The 24,409-nt window shown below is 38.4% G+C and overlaps 1 pseudogene; it reads left to right on the top strand.

Moving 5' to 3' along the window:
• The first annotated feature begins 417 nt into the window (after positions 1–417).
• Positions 418–23,650, top strand: LOC116067844 (annotated as a pseudogene).
• Positions 23,651–24,409: the final 759 nt, after the last annotated feature.

Raw genomic sequence — 24,409 nt, 5'->3', positions numbered from 1 at the left:
TAATTTTATGGACAAAAGAGTGTCTTCTGCACTTTCCACCCATGGTTCAAAGACGCTGCCGATACAGCCCATAACTTCTCAAGGAGTGCTCAAGTGCCTCCATGGTTCCAGGAGTCCAGATTAAGAACATTTATTTGTCCAAGGGGATCTGTTTTGCTTAATCCAGTTATATGAAGACTTTTTATCTGAATGACACACAAATATGTGTATATATAAAAAACTTCTATTAATGAATTAAACTATATTTTATTTATTCTTTGAAATTTCATGTATTTATACAATGTATTTTGATCATATCCTTTCCCAAGCCCAGATCTTCCCAACACGTTCCCCTCCCAACCTCATGTCTTCTTTTTTTTTTTTTTTTTTATAATTCATTGAATTCAATTACATGGACATGGGGTCAGCCACAGGAGCATGGGTAAGCTACAAGTAGTCATCCGCCAAAGAAAAATGACTCTGCCTCCCTTAGTATCCATCACCACCAGTCACTCATCCATCTCTGCTGAAACTTTTAACTTGCTCAGTCTTGTTCAGGTTACCATAGCTGATGTGAGTTCATGTGTGTAATGGCCATGTCATACCCAATAAACAACATGAAACTTTATTTTTTTAAAGAAAACCATGTCTATAAATTATAATAAGGTATATGATTACATTTAATAAATTCCAGAAAAAAATATACTTACAAATGAGAGGATTGTAGACAATCACTGAGCAGAGACACTCTATCAAAGACTGGGGTCTTCAGAAGAAACAATATTTTTCTGCTTTGCTTCAACAAGAATAGAGCTATTATTTTCTCACAAAAGTCATGAAATGGGAAAACATCTAAATTAAATGTTATTCTCCATGTTCCCATTTCAACTGCTTTTATTATATAATTATGTCACTGATGGCATAAAATTGAGGAGAAACTTATATATCAGACATATTTCAAGAAATGTTTATAGCATCAGGGAGATTGATGGGGAAGTGAGTTCTTTACAGAAATATATTACTTTTGAATACTTTATTGCATTTCATATGTAAATATACCATTTTTCTGAGAACCCTTATTTTCACAAATTTCTATGTATCCAATAATCTTGTCAAATTACCATCTTTGATCTATTTTTCTGGAATCATCTATCTCTACCTGGAGGATCATGGTTATCTCCTGGTGGCCTGGCTTATCTTTGGCACAGGCTCGATATGAATACCAGAGTATTCATATACACTGTCAAAACAACTGGGGCCACCACCATCTTCAGCTAACCTGCTGACTCAGGTAAGACAACTCCCTAGGGGGAACTTGATTCATCAAAACAAATATTGTACTCCTGTATCAAACAAGTTAACCTCACCCATGATGCTCTCACCCATAGCCTGCCTGTGCTTTGACAATTGCCTTCCAATGGGGTGTCTAATTCCTCTGTCTGTCAAAACGGGCTGATGTTTCCTACCCCAGAGTCTGGCCTCTCAAGTCCCTAGACTCTGTGAGGCACTGTGCTGTTTTTTCTGTTCAGCAATGCCTTTGCTGAGACTGAAATGATGAACACATAAAAAAAAAGGAGATAATTTCCTCAGGAAACCTTCTAATATATTTTTTGAGGTTATCTATGTCACCATTACCTAAACCTGGTATTTGTCATAGAAGCATTGTACAGAACCTGGGAAAGAAGACATGATTTCACAGACACCAACTGAAGTGGGTACCACATGGAAGGATGTTTTACCAGAGTCTATAGTGAAATTTCTGTGCAAAATCTCTTCTAGTGCCTCCTTCTCCCTTCCAGATCTCTCTCCAATGTCTTCTGATCTCTCCTAGAAAACACTCGGATAGACAACTACTAGCAAAAGTGGATTGAACTTGTTGGTGGTAGGAAAGAGATGGAGAAGGCAAAGCTTTACTTTCACCATTTAGTATGTTTAAAGCTAATGTCCCTGAATGTTCTAGTATTTACTCTCTACAGTGTTTCCTCTAACATAAGTATTTACCGAGTATCTCAGACACACAAGGTACAGGAAGGTGGAAGCATGTGGATGATCACAACAAAATTTAATTGAAAGATCAAGGCAAGTATGCAAGCCCACAAATAGGTTCAAAACCAAGTGATATACTATGTGCCAACAAAACAATCTAAAGAGCTATAAAACTTAAGAAGCAGGGGAAACCAAGTCTAATTGATAAGAAATAATCTTCATGAAGTGGGTGGTACTTGATACAGCAAGGATATCAAGGAACCTAATTGTCAAGCATTCCACAATGTGTGTGAGCAAAGGCTACCCAGGAACAACCTCACCTTTCCAGTGTGATTTGTACATGTCCTTCTTGAAGACTATTAGTCCCCATCTGTGCTGGCCTTAGTTTACCAATGTGTCTGTACAACCAGGTCACAGGTTCCTCCTGGAAACAGAAATCCTATTTTATTTTCTGTAAAGATACAAACCCTCATTTACTAGGGAATTTTATTTTTAATTAATTTTGACCAAATTGCATCTAGTTTGAACCTTTCACTAACACTGCCGTAGATCTCTGGCCTGGGTAAGGCTTGCTCAACCATAGTGTACCATCTAAGGTACACATTCCTGAGAACTTGTGCATTTTCCACAAGATGGGTAGGAACTTTGGTCCCCCACATAGCACACTCACCAGACAGCTTTGTCCACTGGTACACATATACAATGATACCACATCAATATGAATGTAGAATGTGAGAAGTTCTATTGTTAGAATTTTTTTTGAAATAGGTCTCAAGTTTCCTACTGATTACCTCCAGGCAATCAACTTCTGAGAGGAAACAAAGATGATCACATTCATTCTGTGGATTTTTCTCATCCTCGTTTTCTGGCCTTTCTCCTCTCACCATTTTCCACTTCGTTGTTCTATTCCCTAAGCCTTTCCTATTCCATAACCTTCTCTCTCTGTGGTAACAATTATGCCTCTTCCTCTCATGGATGTGAAGTCAGAGCAAATACAGAGAATTAGAGTTGCCGTAGGGAGAAAAAAATCATCTATTTAAAAAAAAATTATTCTGTCTTATATAATAGGGAACTAAGAGCACACAGTGTGAAACCACTAACTCACTGAAGACCTAAAATTTCAAAGTAACTTTGTGTATACACTGGTGTGTTCATTTCTGCCTTAGATTCCACAAAATAGAAACACATTTTTCTTTGCAAATAGAACGTAAGCTTATTAGAAAATTTACCATAATATTCTCTACAGTAAAAGCTGAGAAATCATTACAGATGGCTCAGAAATGTTCTTTTGAAACACAGCACTTATAAGCAAATAGAACCATTTGAAACATAAGAAAAGTGCAGAAGAAATTCACCAATAAGAAAAGACAACTATTTCACTTGGTCTAAAACGAAGTACCAGTTTCAGGACAGACTTCCAGCTTCAAGAATGTTCTGATGGTAACAAATGGATGAGTCCCTTTATGCTTTCCACAAAGCAGAAGATTCTTGAGATCATTGGTATGTTCTTGTTTTGCACCAACAAACTCCTAGATGCTTGTAGTCTTGACTATTTTTGACAAACTTGATAGATGAGTTATACCACAAACAGGTGAGGAGCACCATCTATTTCCAAACTTTGAGCATTTTATCAAGTTTTCCTAAAAGAGGTTTAACTTGAGTCATGTGTCAATTTTTAATAAAGTACTTTGGTGTGTTTTGTAATGGCAAAACAAAGCAAATACGATCCTACAGGGACTCATAGGGGGAATAGAGGGGAAAAACAAGGAGTTCTCTATGACGATGAAAAGTGCTTGCTTTATTCTGGGTCTTACTCGCTATCTAGAGATGACCATATCTCCTGCAAGCAGGCTTTGAACAGGATTTAAGTGTAGTGGGTAAGGGAAAAACTGGGTTTGTCTCTTTAGCTAGACACTAAAAGCTTTGGGGAGAATTAGAATCCAGGATATATCCTGAATTCTGTTGTCAGACCAAGCAGCATCCTTTCTCACATAATTCTGCTCTATTACCATGTCATGGGCAATTCAGAACAATTCAGTAGGATGGAGTGGATGGTCTGAACAACAAATGATTATTGCTCCCAGTTGTGAAGACTCGACAGTACGAGATTAGAGGACCATTTTGATAGCTCACCTAGGGAGGGCCCACTTCTGGTTAAGGGGGAAAAAAAGCACTTTCTAGCTACAGCTTTACATGGCTACAGCAGAGTAATTTCTTCAGCCATTCTTATGTAAGAACAGAAATTCTATCCATGCATAAAGGGTCAACCCTTGGGACCTAATTGCCAGTAAAAGGCTCTATTAAAGTTTTGCCATATGAGTTTCAGACAGAAGCATATGTTCGATACATGATTCTCTGTATCAGTTACCTTTACATAGTTATAAGCACAACACCTAAGAGAACAAGTTAAATGGGAAAAGATTGATTTTTCTCACCATTTCAGAGGATTTGGTCCATGGTTGGTTGGTTATCCCAGGCACTAAAGCACAATACCATGGTGATAAGCACATCTTGGGGAGGAACTTCTTCACCTCCTGATGGGTCGAAATTGTAGACAAAGACTGGTGGGGCCGGGGCAAGGTACTGCCAGAGACCTGCGCCCTGCCTCCTACTTTCTCCATACCTCCGAAAGTTTCCAGAACCCCTCAAAATAGTGCCACCACCTGAAGACCTAAGCTTATGAGCCTGTAGGGAACATTTCATATGAAACCCATAACACCGCCAATCTTGGCAACTCTTTTGAAAGTATCTTAAATCAAGGAAAGGCCTTAGTCTGTTCTCTGTGTGCCTATTCCTGCTCCTCATCATCACTTCCTGCATTCACTCCATGACATGGAGTATCCAGTACAAATACAGTCAGCCATGGTTCATGCTATCTTTCCTCTGAGGAAATAGGATGTCAGCAATAGTCTGGAGAAGACATGTTGGGAACAAAAAGATGCTTGCCTCTGATGACTGTCCAATGGAAGGAAGTGAACAGAATATAAACTCAGTAGTCCCTAGAATAGAATAAGGTTCCAGTTTCTTCTATGACTTGCACATTTAAAGGAAGGGTGGTAACTATAATGAACAGTAACATAGTGAGTGAATAATTCAATACCAAAACACTGTGGCATCTGGTCTACCTCGCAGGTCCCTCCCTACTCTGTAGAATAGCAGTTCTTGTTGCTGTTACTAAGGCAGTAGTCACCTCTACAGGACAGCTACGAGTGGAGAGATGAAGGAAAGCTTCAGTTTTGGCATCTGTGACCACTATTTCACTCTTTTATGAATCTTTGGTCATTAAGACTTCTCAGCAGATTTCATCATCTCTGCTTCTATTTAGACATTCCTTTTTTCCTCCCATTGACAGAATAAGATCTATTCCCCTTAGTCTAAATTACAATTCAAGCCATCAGGCTAAGATCATTAAAACCTCTCCTGTAGAGAAGAAACCCTCTTATAGCAACTTAACTCATAGGTGACTGCCCCACATATAAGTAGACTAGCTTTAGATCAGGTGTCTACATTTATCCAGGGGTTATAGAGGGCAGCCTGGCATTGTTTCTGAGAGCAGGATGCTGCAAGCTGGGGTTTCAACTTAAGAGAGATGCTGGGAACCAGGCTAGTAGGGATCCTTGCTAAAAACAAGCATACCTTCAAATACCTAAGATAAAAGTGATTGGTGAATGCACATATCCACATTGCAAAATGTTTCTACTAAAGGTCATAGAATCCAAGGGAAGGATTCAAGTACTTACAGCTACAACAGCACTTAGAGATGGGGTTAAGCCAACACAGCAAGGAAAGGTTGAATCGCTCACTGTTTAGGTCAAACTCCTAATACATTGTTTGTTGTTAAGCTTTGCCTTTCTAAAGTAAGAAAAATGCTGCCTACTCTTTGCTGTGCTCTTTATAATAAAGCACAGGGTTGTGGCTTTTACTATTGCAGAGAGAGAAAGTATACTATGTGAAATAGTAAACCACAGCTTGATTGTTTCTTGACAATCTATATTCCAGAGAGGCTGCAGTTTATTTATGTAAGTATTGATGACAGGCTAAAATTTTATTATATACAAACCAATTTAAAATGTTCTTAAAGTGAACAAAAAAAGATAAGTCAGCTTCTGCTTACTCAATTACATAGTTTCCAACAATTTCAGAATGCTTTGTTTACATTCCCATGGTACATAATTGTTTATATTACCTGTAGGAAGAATTTTCCTTAGGAATCTGGGGTACACAATTAATGCTAAAATTTGACTGGCTTTTATCTGTGTCAGACAATACTCTCAGTCAAAATAGCTTACTGGTGAATAGACTCAAAATCAATACTTCAAGGATCTAATTTTGCAAAACCCTGGTTCCTGGACACCGCAATCCTTCCTCCCTTACGGCTGAGCTATTTGATGTGTCTGCAGTCTCAGCCCTGGTCAGTTCTCTGACTCCTCAATGAGAATGGTGTGGGGACAGAACAGGAGAAGCTAGTCTTAAAAGGTGCTCACTGTTCACTTGCCCCAAAGCCTGTGGCTAGTCTCCTAATGTCTCAATTTTTGAAATTCAGGTTCCTGAAAATCAGTTGAGTGTCATGAGCAGACCACTCAACTTACCTGGAATTAATTTCAATGATAGTAAAGAGTGTGTCAAGATATTCGTGGAACACTTTTTCCTTAGGCCCTGTAACCCTAGAATTAGAAGAATAATGGGTCAGGATAGTATTTTAAGGACTACTGAGGTCGCTAAAGTCCCCATGAGTGAATTGGGGGGTTAGAAAACCACAACCTGGAGGCCAAATCAAGCAAGCAGTCTATCTTATATGAGTCTTGCAAGCAAAGACCAGTTTTACTTTGAAAAATTGTTTAACTGGGAAAAAAGATATGCAACAGAGACCGCATGTGGCTTACAAAGCCTAATGTGTCTATTTGCCTCTTTGGAGGAGGACTTGCCAATCCCTGGACTAATTTCTCACCCAGAGTCAGAAAAATGATACAGCCTTTGGCTCACTGTTGCTTGTGCCAACTGAAAGGAAACAGATTCTGTGGCGTCTTTGGGGGGTATTAGAAACAGAGATTTACCAACTTGATAACTGTGTATTGGGTAACAGAATCTGGGCCCATGGGCTTCAGAAAACAAGCTACATACGGAGCCACGGCATCAGTGTGAGTCACTCTCTTGTCTCTGATAAACCACTGATACTGTAACTAGGCCCCATCTATTTTCTCAGTGCTCAAAAAGAAGAGCTAAACCGAAGATCTAAGAACTGAATGAGGTAGGAAACGATTAGGAGGTACAAGAGCAATTGGTAGCCTTGCCTTTGCAACTGTCTGATAGTAACACTGAGCCCACCGCCCCAGCAAGTGTGTGACATTGATCTGGGAAGCACTTTGAGTACAGCAGCTTCCAGACACCTTGCCAGACCTTTCACTTTATGGACCCAGAAGCAATATAGACATGCTGAAGAGTGTGTCTATCCCAGCTACAAGCATGGGCATTTGGGAAAGTAACTGGGTGCATATTGGCAATCACAGACTATCCCCCATTTATACTTCCTGAACCCAGTAAATAGTGGACCACAGCTCATGCTGGTCTCCTGCTCTAGCTTGTGCTAATGATGTCCTAAGATTTCAGTGGTTCATTGGCTGCTAGCCTTTTTACGGAGAAGAAGAATGGGAAGAAGCTTTGCAGTACGTAATTGCCGCATGCCATAGAGTACTTCCTCCAGTTACTAACTTTCTTTGTTATGAGCTGTGAGTCTGTGGGACAATAGAGGGGTTATAAATCATCACCCCTGTTCCTCAGATTACCTAAAGCTTTCTTATTGCTCTGGTCTTAACGGTTATACAGATCAAGGGAAGAATGGCTGCATAGCATCTTCCATTCCTGGGAACCTCTAACCAGCTGACCTCTGTCAATGATCCCTGACAATCAAACCCTGTGACCATTGCTCAAGTCCAACTTCCTATGAGAATTACATCTGCCTTCCCTCTGTCACTGAGCCCGATCCCCTGGGACTTTATCACTGAACAGAAGTCCAAGTCTTTTGGATTATAAAAGACAGCCACTCTAGATCTCTGTAACTTCTTTCTTGGCTAAAGTGGAAGCTTACTGAAGAAACTTCCTCTGGTTCCTACATTGGGTTATAATCAGATGTAGATAAATAATTCGCACATTATCAATATGTCCCAGTATTTCTTTTTTTTTTTTGTTTTTCTGTATTTCTTTATCTTTATATTCATTACTCTACATGATCCCAAGGAATGATTGACAGCATAGCTCTAGCATCAACTAACACTGCACCCACATTTCTATGAAATGCTTTGAGTTGTTCAAGTGAACATATTGAACCCAGAATCTCTGGCAAGTACACTCAACACAAAATATTCATCCCAGTCTAAAATTATGTCTCCCTTCGTTGGTTAGAGTTGTTGGAATCTGTTCTCACACATATTCCAGGTTTCTGACATTGCAAATGAGCAAAGCCTTGTGACTGCTTTTGTTGGTTAAACTTTTTCCCTCCAGCTCATAATTTCTGTTTGCAGCAATGTCAATATGCTGGGAACAGATTTGGATTACTGAATAGGAGGAAAATGACAGGGCAGGTAAATTGGCTTCCTGGTATGATGGTGTTTGTGGGTCAACTTGGCAAAATTAAGAGAACCTAAAGAATGAGTAGATTATTGTTCAGGGTGTCTCTGGAAAAGCTCCTGTGTGAGTCAGTAGTCTACACACAGAAGTAGTCCACCTTCTGTGTGCACAAGCCTCATTTGATCAACTGGCAGCTGGGAGGAAGGGAACAGAAAGACAGAGAGGAGACCACTTTTCTCTTTTTCCAAGTCTACAGCTGTGGGAAGCCAAGACCTACATGAGCAGATTCCAATACACTCAGAACTTACACCTTATATGCCAGACTGGAGGCTGTATCAGCCAATGGCTTGCACTGAGCTGTTGTATAGGTATCCCAATGTCTCTCTCTCTCTCTCTGCCTTGCAGACAACCTGTCAGGAACCTTAGTAGCTTCCATAATTATGAGCTAATTTCTTTATGAAAGCTGATTTCTAGTCCATCTGTTTGTCTATTTATGTGCACTCTACCAGTCGCATCCTACTGATTGTCTCTGGATGATGCTAAGCAGCACTTCGTTTTCACCTTGCCTGGGAATCCTCTAGCAGTCATCCCTTCTGTAAGTCCTTGGGTCTTAGGAGGATTTTCTAAAATTCTGGTTTAACTGAGGAGAGAACATCCACCCTGGATGTGATAGGTACATTCCCAAGGGCTGGGGATCTGGGTTGATTACAATGTTTTTCCAATGAGGAGGATGAGCTGAGTACCAACATTCTTTGCTCTCTGTTTCATGACTATGGAAATTCTCCTCACACTCCACACCACCATAATAAACTGTATCCTCTCTTAAACCTTAAGTTTCTTTTTGTCAAATATTTGGCATTTGGCCACACTACCAAGATAAGTGAGCAGTATACCAAGTGAGTAAATCTCTGAAGTTGGGGTCATCACAGACCTGTCAAAATTAAAGAAAGAAAAAAAAAGGAAAAAAAAAAAGGGTCAGTCTAACACAATGGATGTTTTTGCTTCTTTCAAAGAATCCTGACTGCTATTTGAGCTTTTAAGAGTCTTGGACATTTGGAGATCTGTCCTATGTGCCTTCATATTTCTTAGTCCCATTCTATCTAGTAAGTGGCCCAACACTTGAGTTAGAGATCCACCCTGCCTTGCAGATCAGTTCAGCAACAGAAAGTATCACATTCTAACTGTACTATTTTTCCCCTACCAGGTCAGCACAAATGAGAAAGAAGAGACTTCCTAATGAAGCACAGAGGCTATCATGGCTATCTGACCATGCTTTATGAAAAGAAATTTACATTGTGGTTTATCTTTTTTCCTTCTTTAAATTCTCTGAGCAGATTGGAAAAAAATCCCACTCCACTCTAAACACACCCACACAGACATACACACACACATACACATAAACACACACATACACACACACACACACAAAACCTTACATTTTTAATTTTTCCAATTAGTAAGTCTTATCTTTAATAGGCTTTCTATTCTAAATAATCACAGGTAAGGATTTATGTTAATTCAGAGTCACAGATACCATAATCAATTTTATGATGCTAACAAGATCTTATTTGCCTTCAGTTCAAGCATCTGGGCCAATCTCTTCAGAATCTTATTGCTTTTAGAGCCCATGGCTCGTAATTTCCAGAGACAGCAGCCACTCCATTAGGCTTTAATAAAGAACAAAACAGATCCTCACTTGTGTCAACAAAAAGTGATTTGATTTGTAGAATATTTGATAGTTTATAAAACTTTTTAAACCAAAGACTATGCTTCCCAGAAAAAAAGAAAATCCCAAATCATGATGCAGCAATGGCCCACACAGGATGCTACTGCCCTGTGATATGATTGCTATGATAAACTATAGCCCAGACCTGTGTGCCAAAATAAACCCTACTCTTCTAAGGTGCTATTTGTTGTTGTTGTTTATGACATCAACAGGAAATTTAAAAGGATAAATCACTAGGGAAATTTAAATCAAAATGGCAAAGTAATACCACCTTATCCTTATTAATATGGCAACTACCACCAAAGTAGAAATAATTATGAAACTGCCTGGTAAATCAAAAAAAAAAAAAACCCACAAGTCTCAATTTTATGGAAAGGAAGAAAGGAGATGACTTGAGGGGTGAATATAGTCAAATACATGATTTACTTGAATGAAAATGTCATTATAAAACCCATAAATATGTAATATGCACCAATGAAAAATTGAAAGAAGAAAAGAAAAAGAAGATGTGAGCAAGGCTGATAGCTGAAGTTCAAAGCACTGGCACTTTGATCTGCCTACTGAAATATGTGCAATGTACTCCATTAACTCTCATCCATCTTAACTTCTCTGTTAACTTCCACTAATTTTCAACTGGCGTATAGCATACATAACACAAACTTTATCATCTTAATCATGTTAAGGATGCAGTTCATGGTACTGAGAACATTTACATTATCATTTTAACTTGCTACTCTCTATCTTCACAACTCCTTCATCTTATAAATTGAGACTCCATACCCACTAAACAATACTTTCCAGTCTCCTTTACCCCATTCTTTATTTTGTCGCTTGTGATATTAACTATCCTAAGTTTCTTGGATGCTTCAAGCCATGCAATATTTATCCTTTTGTGATTGGCTTATTTGGCTGAGTGAGTTCAAGACACGTAATGTTGCAGCATTTGTCAAAATCCATTATTTTTTAGGGTCAATAATATTCACTCATGCATATGCCATGCTTTTCTTACCTATTCATTCTTCCTTAGATACTTGGATACTTCTATTTTAGCTATTGAGAATGATGTTTTTATTCAGCCTGGTGAATGAACATCTCTTCCTGCCATGACTTGTAATGTTACTGCATCTAAACCAATAGTTAGATGATACAGTAACTGTCTTAGTTTTTTGAGAACTTACCGTAGTGTCTTCCACAGTACTGTATCATTGTACATTCTGACCAATAGTGTACAAGAGTTGCAACTTCTCCACAATGTCATCATCACTGATTTTCTACTTTTTGTGGTAATTGCCTTAGTACTGAGAATAGGGTGGTATCACATCATCATTTTGATGTTCATTTCCCTAGTAATTCATGTCTTTATTTCCTGTTATGGTGATAAAATACCCTGAGAAAAGCATTGTGAGAGAGAGGACTTATTTTAGCTCATAATTCCAGATCTCTAGTCATAGAAAATAAATCACAGTGACAGAAACTGGTCACAGTGTATCGATAACAAGGAACAGAGAACAAAGAATGTATGCATGCCAAGTCTCAAGTCATTTCCTCCACTTTTATACAGTTAGGGTCTCCTTCCTAGGGAATGATACCACCTACAGTGGGCCGGTCTTCCCACCCTAAAATAAAGTAATCAGGATAATCCCCAAGAGAAATGCCTGCAGGCCAACCTAGTTTAGATACCCCCTCATTGAGACTCTTCCAAAGTGATTCTAGTTTGCATCACATTAACAATTGAAACTAATTAGCATATCTAGTGAAGCTGAGCTTCTTTCTGCTCTTTTGGTCATTTGTGTAATGAATATCGATACATCTTCAGTTTTTTACTTGTTTTTATGTTTGATAAATTTTCCAACACTCATTTTAGCTGAAGTCTCTATGAAGACATCTGTCTGACAAAAGATAAGTCACAGCAGAAATGAGCATAGAATAACTTTTACCTCACTAGTTTATGAAGCTTAAGAAGGCACACTAGAATGCGCCTGGGCTCAGTTCTGAATGAGGCAATCTGCAATATTCCCTATAGCCATCTTCTCAGAGCATTAGGTTCCCTGTGGTTGGAACTGTGCTTCATACCATTTCCACCCAACAGCCTTCCTGTCTTGCCATGTGTACCATTTTACCCACTAGATAATATCACCCAAAGCATGATTTGGTATCAAAGGTCTTCTTTGGTGTGGAATACCATGATGACCTCCTTGCTATATTCATTGAGCATGTTTTTATGCTTTCAAGGGTGAACTTTTTCCTACCCTAGGGCTGTCTCCTCATAATACTTACTCTATAAAAGGGCCTAGAATGCTGCAGAACTATTCTTAATGCAATTTACCTGAGCATACTATCATTAAATCCAGTAATATTTTCAAAGTGATTTTTAAAGACATCAATCTAAACATATCACTATCTCATTTTTCCTTTTTTTTTAAAAAAATAATATAGTAACAATTTAATAAGTGTTTGTTGTAGTTTTCCTCTTACCCAAGCTAGCTCCCAAATAATTGAGACTATAATATTATATTTAGTTAACAAGTTTTAAGGGCACAATAACTGAACAATATTACTCTATTTTAATCCTCTAAGCTAATCTGGCTAACTCCCAGTCAAAATCCCAGTAATATCTATATTACTAACTCATCTGGCTCTCTGGGCTCCAGATGTTTTCTCATGATGTCTCCTGGACTCTCTCACCATAGTGAATCCTTCCTCCCTCTCTTTCATTCCTCCATCCCTTTGCTGGGGGAAAGTCTATCCCTATTCTCTCCCCTGCTCAGTCATTGACTGATCAGCTTCTTTACTGACTAATCAGAATAATTGGGGAGCCATGTCTTGCAACCCGATATGGGGGCACAGAAATCAGCATAAAAGGATAATCTTAACACCATGCACAATGACATTATGCCTACAATTTTTCATACTTTGATTATATTCCTTTCCAACACTTACCCAGAACCTCCCCACCTTCCTACCTCTTCAACTTCATGTTTTTATCTCTTTAAAAAAAAAAACCTTCCCCTCGCTCCCCCCCCCCAAATCTGTTGTGTTGGTCAGTGATCCCTGAGATATGGTTGATAGACCCACTGGAAGGGTGCAATTTTTTTATCTCCTACCAGCTAGCAACAATTACTACTCAGCAGCTCAGGTAAGAGACCTAAATAACATGTCTGATTTTCCTTTCATAACAGGCAGTGTTCAACTGTATTTTTTACTGATTCAATTATTTCCTCTTGTTCCCAAGATAATATTAATTGCACTAACCAACTATTCTCAGTTAATCATATTTACCTTAATTGAGTCATATCTTTCCCTCTAACATCCATGACTCTGGAGACCTTGTGCTGAATTTATAATTTTTCTGAAAATCCTATACAATTATATAACATGTCTCTATACATAATTATTTAAAATATTTTTCTATCATGGGATTAAATTTACCCTTGGTACATAATTTTTAAAGATTTATTTTATGTATGAGTGCTTGATCTTATGTGTATACCAGAAGAAGACATCAGATTACATAACAGATGGTTGTGAGCCACCATGTGCTTGCTGGGAATTGAACTCAGGACCTCTAGAAGAGCAGCCAATGCTCTAAACTGCTGAGCCATCTCTCCAGCCCCCAGTATATGAAGTGTTACACTATCTATAAGAGGGTTTAACAGGAGCTTTAAAAATATAACAGAATTGCTAAACAGTGTTGAATGTCCTTACTGGTGTATCACAGAATTTTATTCTTGATCTTTGCACAATTTAGATCAAGTTAAAAGCCACATAGGTCCAAAGCTCTGTTTTAGTTCCATGAAAGAGTTGGCTGGTTGAATTATTATTTTTGCCACCAATAAAATATGCATTTTATTCTAAAACAACCATTACTCCTTTTGTTTTGTTTTGTTTTTAATTTAGATTTGGGTTCCAACATATAGTTCCAAAGTTTCTATCTTTGATAGGTTGGAAAACTGGTTTTGTGTAAATGTGTCTGACACATTTTTTTCCAAAAATAAATTTTGGATTGCTCCCAGGTTAGCCTTCTGAAATTATATAACTTTCACAAGTTATTAATATCACACAGAATTTATCTTCCCATGTTGTTTTTAAAAATCAACACATTGTCTTTCCCACTAACACCATCATCCCTAAGTCACCCCTTCTTTCTTTATTCTTTGAAGGTATCCTGACTAGGAGAAATATTAATTTATGGTCTTCCAGATGGCCATAACAGGAAATTTAGGTACCTCGAATAGCTCCCAACACCATACTCTGACCTTTGAAAGTAACCATTTCTACTTATTCAGAATTTTTTTAATATTAAGACCACACTGTTTTCCAAAGTATGTCTTTATTGACAGGGTCTGCATTTCTAAATGTTTGAACAGAGGTGTGTGCATGGTTAACAGGCATACCAATGTGGGCAAAATCCATGGCTTTGGTGCTCTGCAGCTTCTTTTCATAACTAATGCATTATTGCAGCTGGGCTAATTTTACCACATTGATACCAGCTATTTCAAGCTATTTTGAGCAGCCATGGTGAATCCCAATGACTGAACTTGCCTCCTAAGACTCACTGTTTCTTGACCTAAAAAGACACAGAGCAATTCGAACACTCTCTGACCTTCCATATGGACTCTTAGATACATAATTCTATATGGCACAGAAGGGTGGAGGGAGAGTATAACTAAGTGTGCAGAGAAGGATTTAATAAGATATCTTCTTAACTATTTTAAATTATCTAAGGTTGCAGCTCAGTTATTAGAGTGTTTGCCTAACATTCACAAAGCTCTAGATTTGATCTCCAGGACTACATAAACAGGATATGGCTATAAACACCTGTAATCCCAGTTTGAGTAGAGGCAGAAGGATCAGAAGTTTAAGGTCATCCTCAGCTACACTGAAAGTTTGAGGCTACACTGACATACATGAAAATCTGTCTCAAAGTGAGAAAACAAACAAAACATTTAAAAATAAATTAATAATACTCTCTCCCCAAAGCTTGGGGATAATTATGAAAGAGGAAGCAGAACAATTGTAAGAAAGAGCCAGAGGTGCTGCAGTGAAAGACCATTTCTTGACACATTGGAACAGTTGCACATATGAACTCATAGTAGTTATGACAGCATCCACAAGAGTTGTATGAGCTCAAATCAGACAAGATCCCACCATGGAGTCTGGGGTTTGGCATAAAGTACCATCCCTAGCTGAGGAGGTGCTAATGACCCTTAGCCATTGGGACAGGGAGAGTTAGTTGTCTTTAATAATTTGGCCTTTGGTTGGTTGACCATACACCAAAGAGGATATGAGCAGCATAAACTGGAGTTGATGGGGACAAATAGCATGAAGGATGTTTGGTAAAATCTTAAAAACTTATATTATTTTACATTTACCTAAAATTATATATGATTGATATAAGTGTATATTGTAAATATAGACCACACATACATATACATATCTATATGCATGTGTATGTGTGTGTGTGTGCACACACATATACATGTGGATATATTTTATACAACTTGTGCTAGCAAGGCTTCCCTATAAGAGCTATAGACTATCTAACAAACCCTTAGTTTGGTTTGTTAGACAGGAATGAGAAATCTGTTTAAGGTGTTAGTCAAGGTAGACCAGGAAACTCTAAAAACAGTACAGGCTATTACTATTGCCCTTGGTTGCCTCTCAGATATTGAAGGTAAATGGCTATTGCTGAAGACAACACATACTTTGGGCACAGGACTCATAATTTCAAATTGAGTCTAATCTAAAAGCCTCCATCCTGTAGTCTAGCTTTCATAATACCAGCAAGTCTATGTAAGTCACAAAGGTAAAGGGGCAATCAGTAGTCCTACCCAGCTATGATGCCTATGTATATAATAATGGCCATCATACTAAAAAACAGTCCTACCAGTGCAACAGTGATCATCACATGTTGGCTGTAACCAACAGTTATCTAATTGGATTTCTTAAGGACTACTAGATAGGAGAGAAATGGTGTTTGGTATGAGAAACCCAACTTCCTGGAACTAGTCAAGTCATGTATTTTAGAAAAGAACCTACGACTGTCAACGACTAGACCAGCACAATTTCTAGCTGCATTCTAAAACTTTTTCTGATACCTATAAATATGTGTACCTCCTTCAGCATAGAAGTCTCTCTTTACAGCAAATGGAGATGATTGCAGAAAGACAGAACTAGTTCTAATGTAGATATCAACAGACTATGATGAGCCTAGACCCAATAAACACATCTAGGAAAAAAAAAAAGTTACATCTGAGGCTCAGGAAGCCTCACAGAAGTTATGTGTGGAAATATTGCAAACAATACTCATCCAAAAGTCAGATGTAAGATTGTCTCTGACAAATGGCATGGAAGCAATAGCTGTGATATGTCAACATATGGTTACATAAACACGACCTGAGCACTGGCACTATCAGTAGACATGGCGACCCAAGGGAGTCTAATGGGGTCCTACTCTAAACAAAGAGCTATAGCCAACTTCTGAAAGGGAGAAAAACTAGCCTCTTACAGGGTTGAGTTCCCAATTGGCTATCCATACAGTGTTGTCAACCCTAAGATTATAGATACTAAAGCCACATTAAGTGGGTTCAGGTTATGTTTATGTATTCCTGCATAAATGTATATGTAACACTCATAAAGAAAAAGGATATCAGCTTGGAAAGGAGAGCAGAGTGTAAGAGGGGTGGAGGGAGGATAAAGAAGGGGAAGTGATGCTAGGAGAGCAGAGTGTGAGGGGGTGGAGGGAGGATAAGGAAGGGGAAGTGATGCTAGGAGAGCAGAGTGTGAGAGGGGTGGAGGGAGGATAAGGAAGGGGAAGTGATGCTAGGAGAGCAGAGTGTGAGAGGGGTGGAGGGAGGATAAAGAAGGGGAAGTGATTCTGTTATGATCTAGCTTTTAATTTTTAACTAAAAATGGAGACAAAACCATGGTGGGTGTGGAGGAAGAAATGGATCTGGGAAGAACTAGACAAGAGGAAGTAAATATAATTAAAATACAGTGTATGAAACTCTCAAAGAGTTAAAAATAGCTTTTAAAGTTAAATTAAAACAAGTGCCAATATTAAACATGAATTTAGTTTTATATATGGGCAAGTTGGATCAGCCAATATCATTATGCTTATAAAGTTGATTTAATATCAGATGGATCTTGGCATATATATGTGTATATGTACATATATATATTTAAATATTAATCTAGGTGAAGCCCCAAGCTCTAGTTATTTTATATTTAAAAGTTGGATTTTGAATGACTTTTATCAGTTTTGAAGCCTGGGTCCTATCCATAGGAAGAAGAGAAACATTTGGTGACTTGGTCACTTGGGTGACTGTGGTTCTCTAGTGACTGGTCATATAGTTGTGTGTACATATGTGTGCATGTATGAGTATGTGTGTGTATGTACATGTATGTTCATCAGTAAGTGTATGTATGTGTGTGTGTCTGTTGTGGATAGCCCTGGAGTTGCTTGTATTTTGATGCTAATTCTGCTTTCCCAGGAGGGGCTGCAGAGGAAGAGTGAATCAAGCACACAGTGACTTCTTGTGAACCTTCTTCCCACATTAACTTGTAAAATAAAGGCTAGATCTAGTGATTGGGCAGTGGAAGGGAAGGTGGAGCTGAAAAGTTTGGGGGAGAAGAATGAGAGGAAGAGGAGAAGGGAGGAAAATGGAGGAAGAGGAAGACAATCCAGATTCTGCATGGCTTTAAATAGCCACAGGTAGCTATGAATGTCATAAAAAGGTAAAATAATTGGGCTAACTTGTCTAATCTAGGTGGGCAGCTTATATCATTATAAGTTGGCTCTGAAATTATTGTGTGGGCATCTTGTTACTTGAGAATGTATTGATTTATAAATCTGACTGATTATTTGAGTTTTGATTTACTGTCAGGTTAAGGGAATTTGTGACAATTAGCTGCAGGTGGTGGATGGTTGAGAAGGAATAGGAAGCTCTGAAGAGGTGAACCAGAGCTGGGAAGACTGCTGACAGGGGCTAGCCAAAAGACAAGACCACCAGGTGGGGCAAGACCACCAGGGTAGAGAGTAGCTGGCCATAGCGCCAGATGGTGCCATTTTTATTATTTCCCACAACATGTGTCTGTGTATGAGAGTGTGTCTCTGTGTGTGCAAGCTGCTTAGAACCACTAATGTTTTAAAGACAGGTACATTCAAAGCTCTCCTAAGTAGAAGCATTATCCAAGACTCTGGGCTAGCCAGATATTGGTGAGTCCAGTCTTCCCTGAATAGCTGAACACATCTACTGTTATATAAGCTCTTTACCTAAAATAAATGAGAAATGAGGCTCCTCATGAGTGCCACGATAAAAGATCAAAGTGCTTCATTCCCATCTCAGAAATAACAGCTCTGTAAGACTCCTAGCTCTGTGTCTTTGCTAAACAAAACAGCTCCAGGGTAGCAATTTTTAATTATAAGACAAAAGCTTTTTCTGATGGCCTTTTGGCTTGGAGACATTAAATAGCCTGTCTACTAACAAGACACAAAAACAGCAGAAATGTCAGTTTAAATGTCACATGGGAATCTACTTAAGGTACACAAAAAACATGGAATTGTATGGCTTATATACATAATAATTTATTTGGAAATATATAAGCTTTCTTTGCTTTCTCATTGTGTATCTGAAGACAAGGGTGGCACATTTGTTGTATATTGAAAACTGCTAGTTAATGTTGGTGTGTGATTTTTTTTATTCGCAGGACTTTTAGAATAAATTTTTAAAAATAGAAAAAGAAACCTGCTACAGAATGTCCCACAGTTTGTATAGGCTCTGTGTGAAATTTTTTTATAACACTAATAAGATACATTTTAATGAGGAAAAAATAAAAGATTTCTACTCACTGAAGCAAAGTTAGTGTCCTAATTTCATTTCTATTGCTGTGATAAAATACTCTGACAAGAAGCAGCTTATAGGACAAAAGTTTTTATTGCAGCTTAAAATTCCAGTAGACAGCACATCATTGTGAGGAGGGCAACCTATGGATTTGAAATAGATATTCACACAGCATCCACAGTCAAGAGCAGAGAGAAATGAACACGTACATGCTCACTTGCTTGATTGCTTATGCTCAGCTCAACACTTATGTTCTTATATAATCCTGGAATCCCTGCCTAGGGAATATCACTGCCCATAGTAGGCTGAGTATTCCATATCACTTAACTTATTTAAATAGTTACACATGCACATACACATACTCCCATACAAATATCCACAGGCCAATCCGACGCAGATAATCCCTCATTGATACTCTCTCCCAAGTAATTCTAGGTTGTGTTGAATTGGTAATTAAAGTTAGCCATCTTAACTAATGACTAAATTTTAGAATGATATATCAGAATAAGCAAGAATGGAGTCCACCAATAAATTATTCTATGGTATTTAAAAGGATTGCTTTCTACTACAAAAATATTAATAGGCATTAAGAAAATTCAGGAGGCCATTTGAAATTAAAATACCAGGACATATTTACTACTTGTATTTTGACTAACTTATTGAATTGTTAAGTAGTTCTACATGTGGCATCTAGACAGATTTAACTCCTTTGTGCTTTTGTTTTGTAGCAGTATATTTCACCATACTAATAGATCTAACACACAAGGTCATTTGCAGCCTGTGGGGAGAGCAGCAAGGGAATGAAATGATAACAAGCAGACAGAAAGCTGGGATCAGATGGCCTTTGCTCTCACATGGAAAAAGTGCAGCACTCCAGAAGCTCAAGATGTTTATTATATTAAGCTGCCTAGTGTTTTAGTTACTTTTCTATTGCTGTGAAGAGACACCATGACCGAAGCAATTTATAATATATATATATATATATATATATATATATATATATATATATTTAGTTGAGGCTTGAGTACAGTTTGAATAGTGAGTCTTTGGTGATAAGCAAGGTGGGATATTGAAACAATAATCATGAGGCAGAGAGAGCACTAACTGGGATCAATAAGAGCCCATTGTAACACACCTCCTCCAACAAGGCCACCCCTCCTTATCCTTCCCAAACAGTTCCACAAACTTGGGGCCAAGTATTCAAATGTATGAGCCTACAGGGCCATATTCATTAAAATTACCACAACAGAGGAGCAAGGTTATATATGAAGCTGAACAAAAGCCAGGGTTTCAACATACTGAAAAACAAGGAGGCAGGGTTATTAGTGTACAGCTAGATCAAGGAGACAGGTCTAGCTAGTCTATGCAGGAGCAGCCTCTATGGAGGAACAGTTTTCAGATGGTACATATCTGGAGGGAGAAAGCTAAGGTATACGGTTTGTGTACACATTGTCAGAATCAACAAATGGACCAGACTGAGGCTTGGCCTTCTCCTGGACCTCACCGTGGCAGAGGGGTAGTGCCTAGGGGGAATACTTTGCCATTTCCTTTTGTGTCTGAAATTAAGGCTCTTGATAACCTCGTGGCCATATCAACAGAACACAATTACTCAGGAATTCACACACAGCATTCCTTCTGCTCCCCACAGCTATTCATGGAAACTAAATGAGCTAAATAAGATGTTCAGGGGAAAAAAAAACCAGTACATAGGAAGAATAAAATTCATGATACCCCTAACTATTATCATAAGGTTTTCTCCTTCATGCACTTCTTATATTAATCATTTATTAAACTTTAGGGAAGACATCAACTTAAAAACAAGCCCACAAAACTTTTGAACATTTTTTGAAGTATAAAAATATTTAGAAATAAAGTTGCAACTACTATTAAATTCTCAAATATAACCACCATATAGTTACAGGAACAGTTTAAAAGCCACATATATTCATGAGACCTCAAATCTCTCAACAGAGATAAGAGACTAAGAGACATAAACTCACAGAGATATATAATGCATAAGAACAAAGTATAGCCTGGCAGTGGTGGTGCATGCCTTTAATCCCAGCACTTGGGAAGCAGAGGCAGGTGAATTTCTGAGTTTGAGGCCAGCCTGGTCTACAGAGTTCCAGGACAGCCAGGGCTATGCAGAGAAACTTTGTCTTAAAAAAACAACAAAAAAATTAAAATAAAATGTAACAACTATGTAAAATATTTTCACACTAAAAATTGCAAACATTGATAAGTAAAATTTCTGAATGATTCAAAATGTATTCCATGTGCATTAACTAAAATACTTGATAGAATCAATGCTTATCAAAATTGCACCAAACTAGATTTTGCAGATTTGATAGGAAGGCAGAACAGAAATTGGCCAAGTAATGATGTAGCATTATAAAAGTCGTAGGATAACCAAAATAAATTTCAAAAGAAGAGAACAATGAGAAGGCTCAACTCCAATATCAAAACCTAATGCAAAACTGGAGTTAATAAGTTAATGTGATATCAGGCAGACATTCATTTGTAGAGAGTGAGAGAAAATTCATTTGACTTTTAGGAAATGGTGTTTAGACAACTGGATGTCCTCATGAGGTAAAAGAACTTAAACTTCCAAAAAAAGAATTAAAATATTATTTTCTATTGAAAGCCTGACATGGGGCAAAAAGCATTTATTTGGTTCACAATTATAGAGGCCTGAAAACCATGAAACAGAATTCTAGAAAGTCATCTCTGATGAGAGCTTCATGATGGAGCATACAGTAACAGGAGTATGTGTATTGGAGGCTCTAAGACAGAACACAAGACCAGAGACCAGGGACACTTCAGGTTTGCTCCTATGCAACACTCTTGAGAAATAACTAACTTCTTCCTAAAGACCAGAATTGTTTCCTCTCAAAGCAGTACCCACAAGGATTAAATCACTTTGTATTAGTCCCTACCTCTGATAGATTCTACCATGTGGTCATCATCACACTGAAGACATTGTTGTGATTTGAATACGATTGAACCTCAAAGACTGATATATTTGAATGCTGAGGGAGTGGCATTAAGATGTATGGATTTATAGGAGTAGATATAGTCTTGTTGGAGGAAGTATGTCACTGTAGGGAGTTCAAGGTTTTGGGGTTTAAAATGCTTAATTAAGCTAGGCCCACTGTCTTACTTTTACTGCTGCCTGCTGATCTAGATGTGGAACTCTCAGCTCCTTCTCCAACACTGTCTGCCTACATGCCACTATGTTCCCCATCAGGATGACAATAGACTAATAAGTCTCTGAACTGTAAGTCAGCCCCAACTGTGCTCATGGTGTCTCTTCACAGCAATTTAAATAAAAGGCACTCATGCATGTACCTTTTGACTATAAACCACACCCAATCACAACATGTCTGTACCTCACACCAAAAATCAAAACTTAGACAAAAATTATCCCAGATTAAAAGAGCCTTGGCAACAGTACTTACAAGATAACATAGAAGATACTTAAGAACTTTGATTAGGTTAAGGTTTCTTAAATACAATTCTATGTTTCTCCCTGTTCCAGAGACAGCATCTTCTCATGCAGTGCCAGCCTTGTCCCTTAGACATGTTGGCAAAGGTCAGAGTAAATAGATTTTGCCATATTGGGTTACTAGGGCTGCCAGCTCATCTGGCAAAGTGGATATTATTGCCATCAATGACCCCTTCACTGACCTCAACTACATGGTCTACATGTTCGAGAATGGCTCTATCCGTGGCAAGTTCAACAGCACAGTCAAGGCTGAGAATGGGAAGCTTGTCATCAATGGGAAGGGCATCACTATCTTCCAGGAGCAAGCAAATGGGGTGATGTTGGTGCTGAGTATGTTGTGGTACCTTCATGACCATGGAGAAGGCCAGAGCCCACTTGAAGGGTGGGCCCAAAAGGGTTATCATCTCCACCCTTTCTGCCAATACCCCCATGTTTGTGATAGGTGTGAACCACAAGAAGTATGACAACTCACTCAAGGATGTCTGCAATGCTTCCTGCACCACCAACTGCTTAGCCCCCAGACAAGTCATCCATGAAAACACTGGTATTGTGGAAGGACTCATGACCACAGTTCGTGCCATCACTGCTACCCAAAAGACTATACACGGCCCTTCTGGGAAGCTGTGCTGTGATGGTTAGGGGGCTGCCCAGGACATCATCCCTGTATCCACTGGTGCTGCCAAAGCTGTGGGAAAGGTCATTCCAGAACTGAATGAGAAGCTCACTAGCATAAATTTCCATATTCCTACCACCAATGTGTCTATTGTAGATCTGACATGCCACCTAGAGAAAGCTGCCAAGTATGATGACATCAAGAAGGGGGTGAAGCAGGCATTCAAGGACCCACTAAAAGGCAACCTGTGCTACATTGAGGACCGGGTTGTCTTCTGTGACTTTAACAATGACACCCACTCTTCCACCTTTGATGCTGGGGCTGGCATTGCTGTCAATGACAACTTTGTGAAGCTCATTTCCTGGTATGGCAATGAATACAGCTACTGTAGAAGAGTAGTGGACCACATGGTCTACATGGCCTCCAAGGAGTAAGAACCCCTGGTCTACCTACCCCAGCAAGAACATGAGAGCAAGGGAAAAACCCTTGGCTGCTGTGGAGTGCCTGTCCCAAGTGAGTCTCCAACACTGAGCATCTCTTTCACAGTTTCCATCCCAGACCCTGAAAATAACAAGAGAGGCCTGGAGAGCCCTACTCTCCTGAATACCACCAATTAAGTTTACTGCACCCACAAAAAAGAAAAAATTTCTTTAATACTAAAATCATTGTCCATACAAATAGGTGATTTTCATCTAAATCTAAAATATGTGTACTTAAAATTATACTATTAAAAAACAAAAACCATAGAAAAGAAAAAAATTGAGAAAACATACACATTGCACACATTGTACAGTGTGTCCAAAATATATAAAGAACCTTTACATTGCAGTAGTAAACACTTTTAAAAGCTTTATAAAGACTTTTAAAAATTTATACAAAAAGATTTCAACAATTGACCACAATAATATCTTAATGGATGATAATCCCATGGAAAGATACTCAGGACAACTAACTAGTAAGGAAAATTTTGGCAACTAGAATGGCTATCACAAGAAAAGTAACCACTAAAGTTGCTCAAGTTGTAGAGAATTAAGAAGATAATATTGTGTTAGTTCCTTGTCAAACACTTTGGTCCTATTTCATAAAGTTAAATGTGAACTTACTCCACAACCCAGAACTTCTATTCTTTGCTATTTATCCAAGAAAAACAAACAAAAAACATATTACACAAAGATTTAGATAAAAGTGTTATT

The sequence above is a fragment of the Mastomys coucha genome, unplaced genomic scaffold (assembly GCF_008632895.1).
Source record: "Mastomys coucha isolate ucsf_1 unplaced genomic scaffold, UCSF_Mcou_1 pScaffold22, whole genome shotgun sequence".
Taxonomy (NCBI): domain Eukaryota; kingdom Metazoa; phylum Chordata; class Mammalia; order Rodentia; family Muridae; genus Mastomys; species Mastomys coucha.
This window is presented reverse-complemented; position numbering and strand designations above follow the sequence as displayed.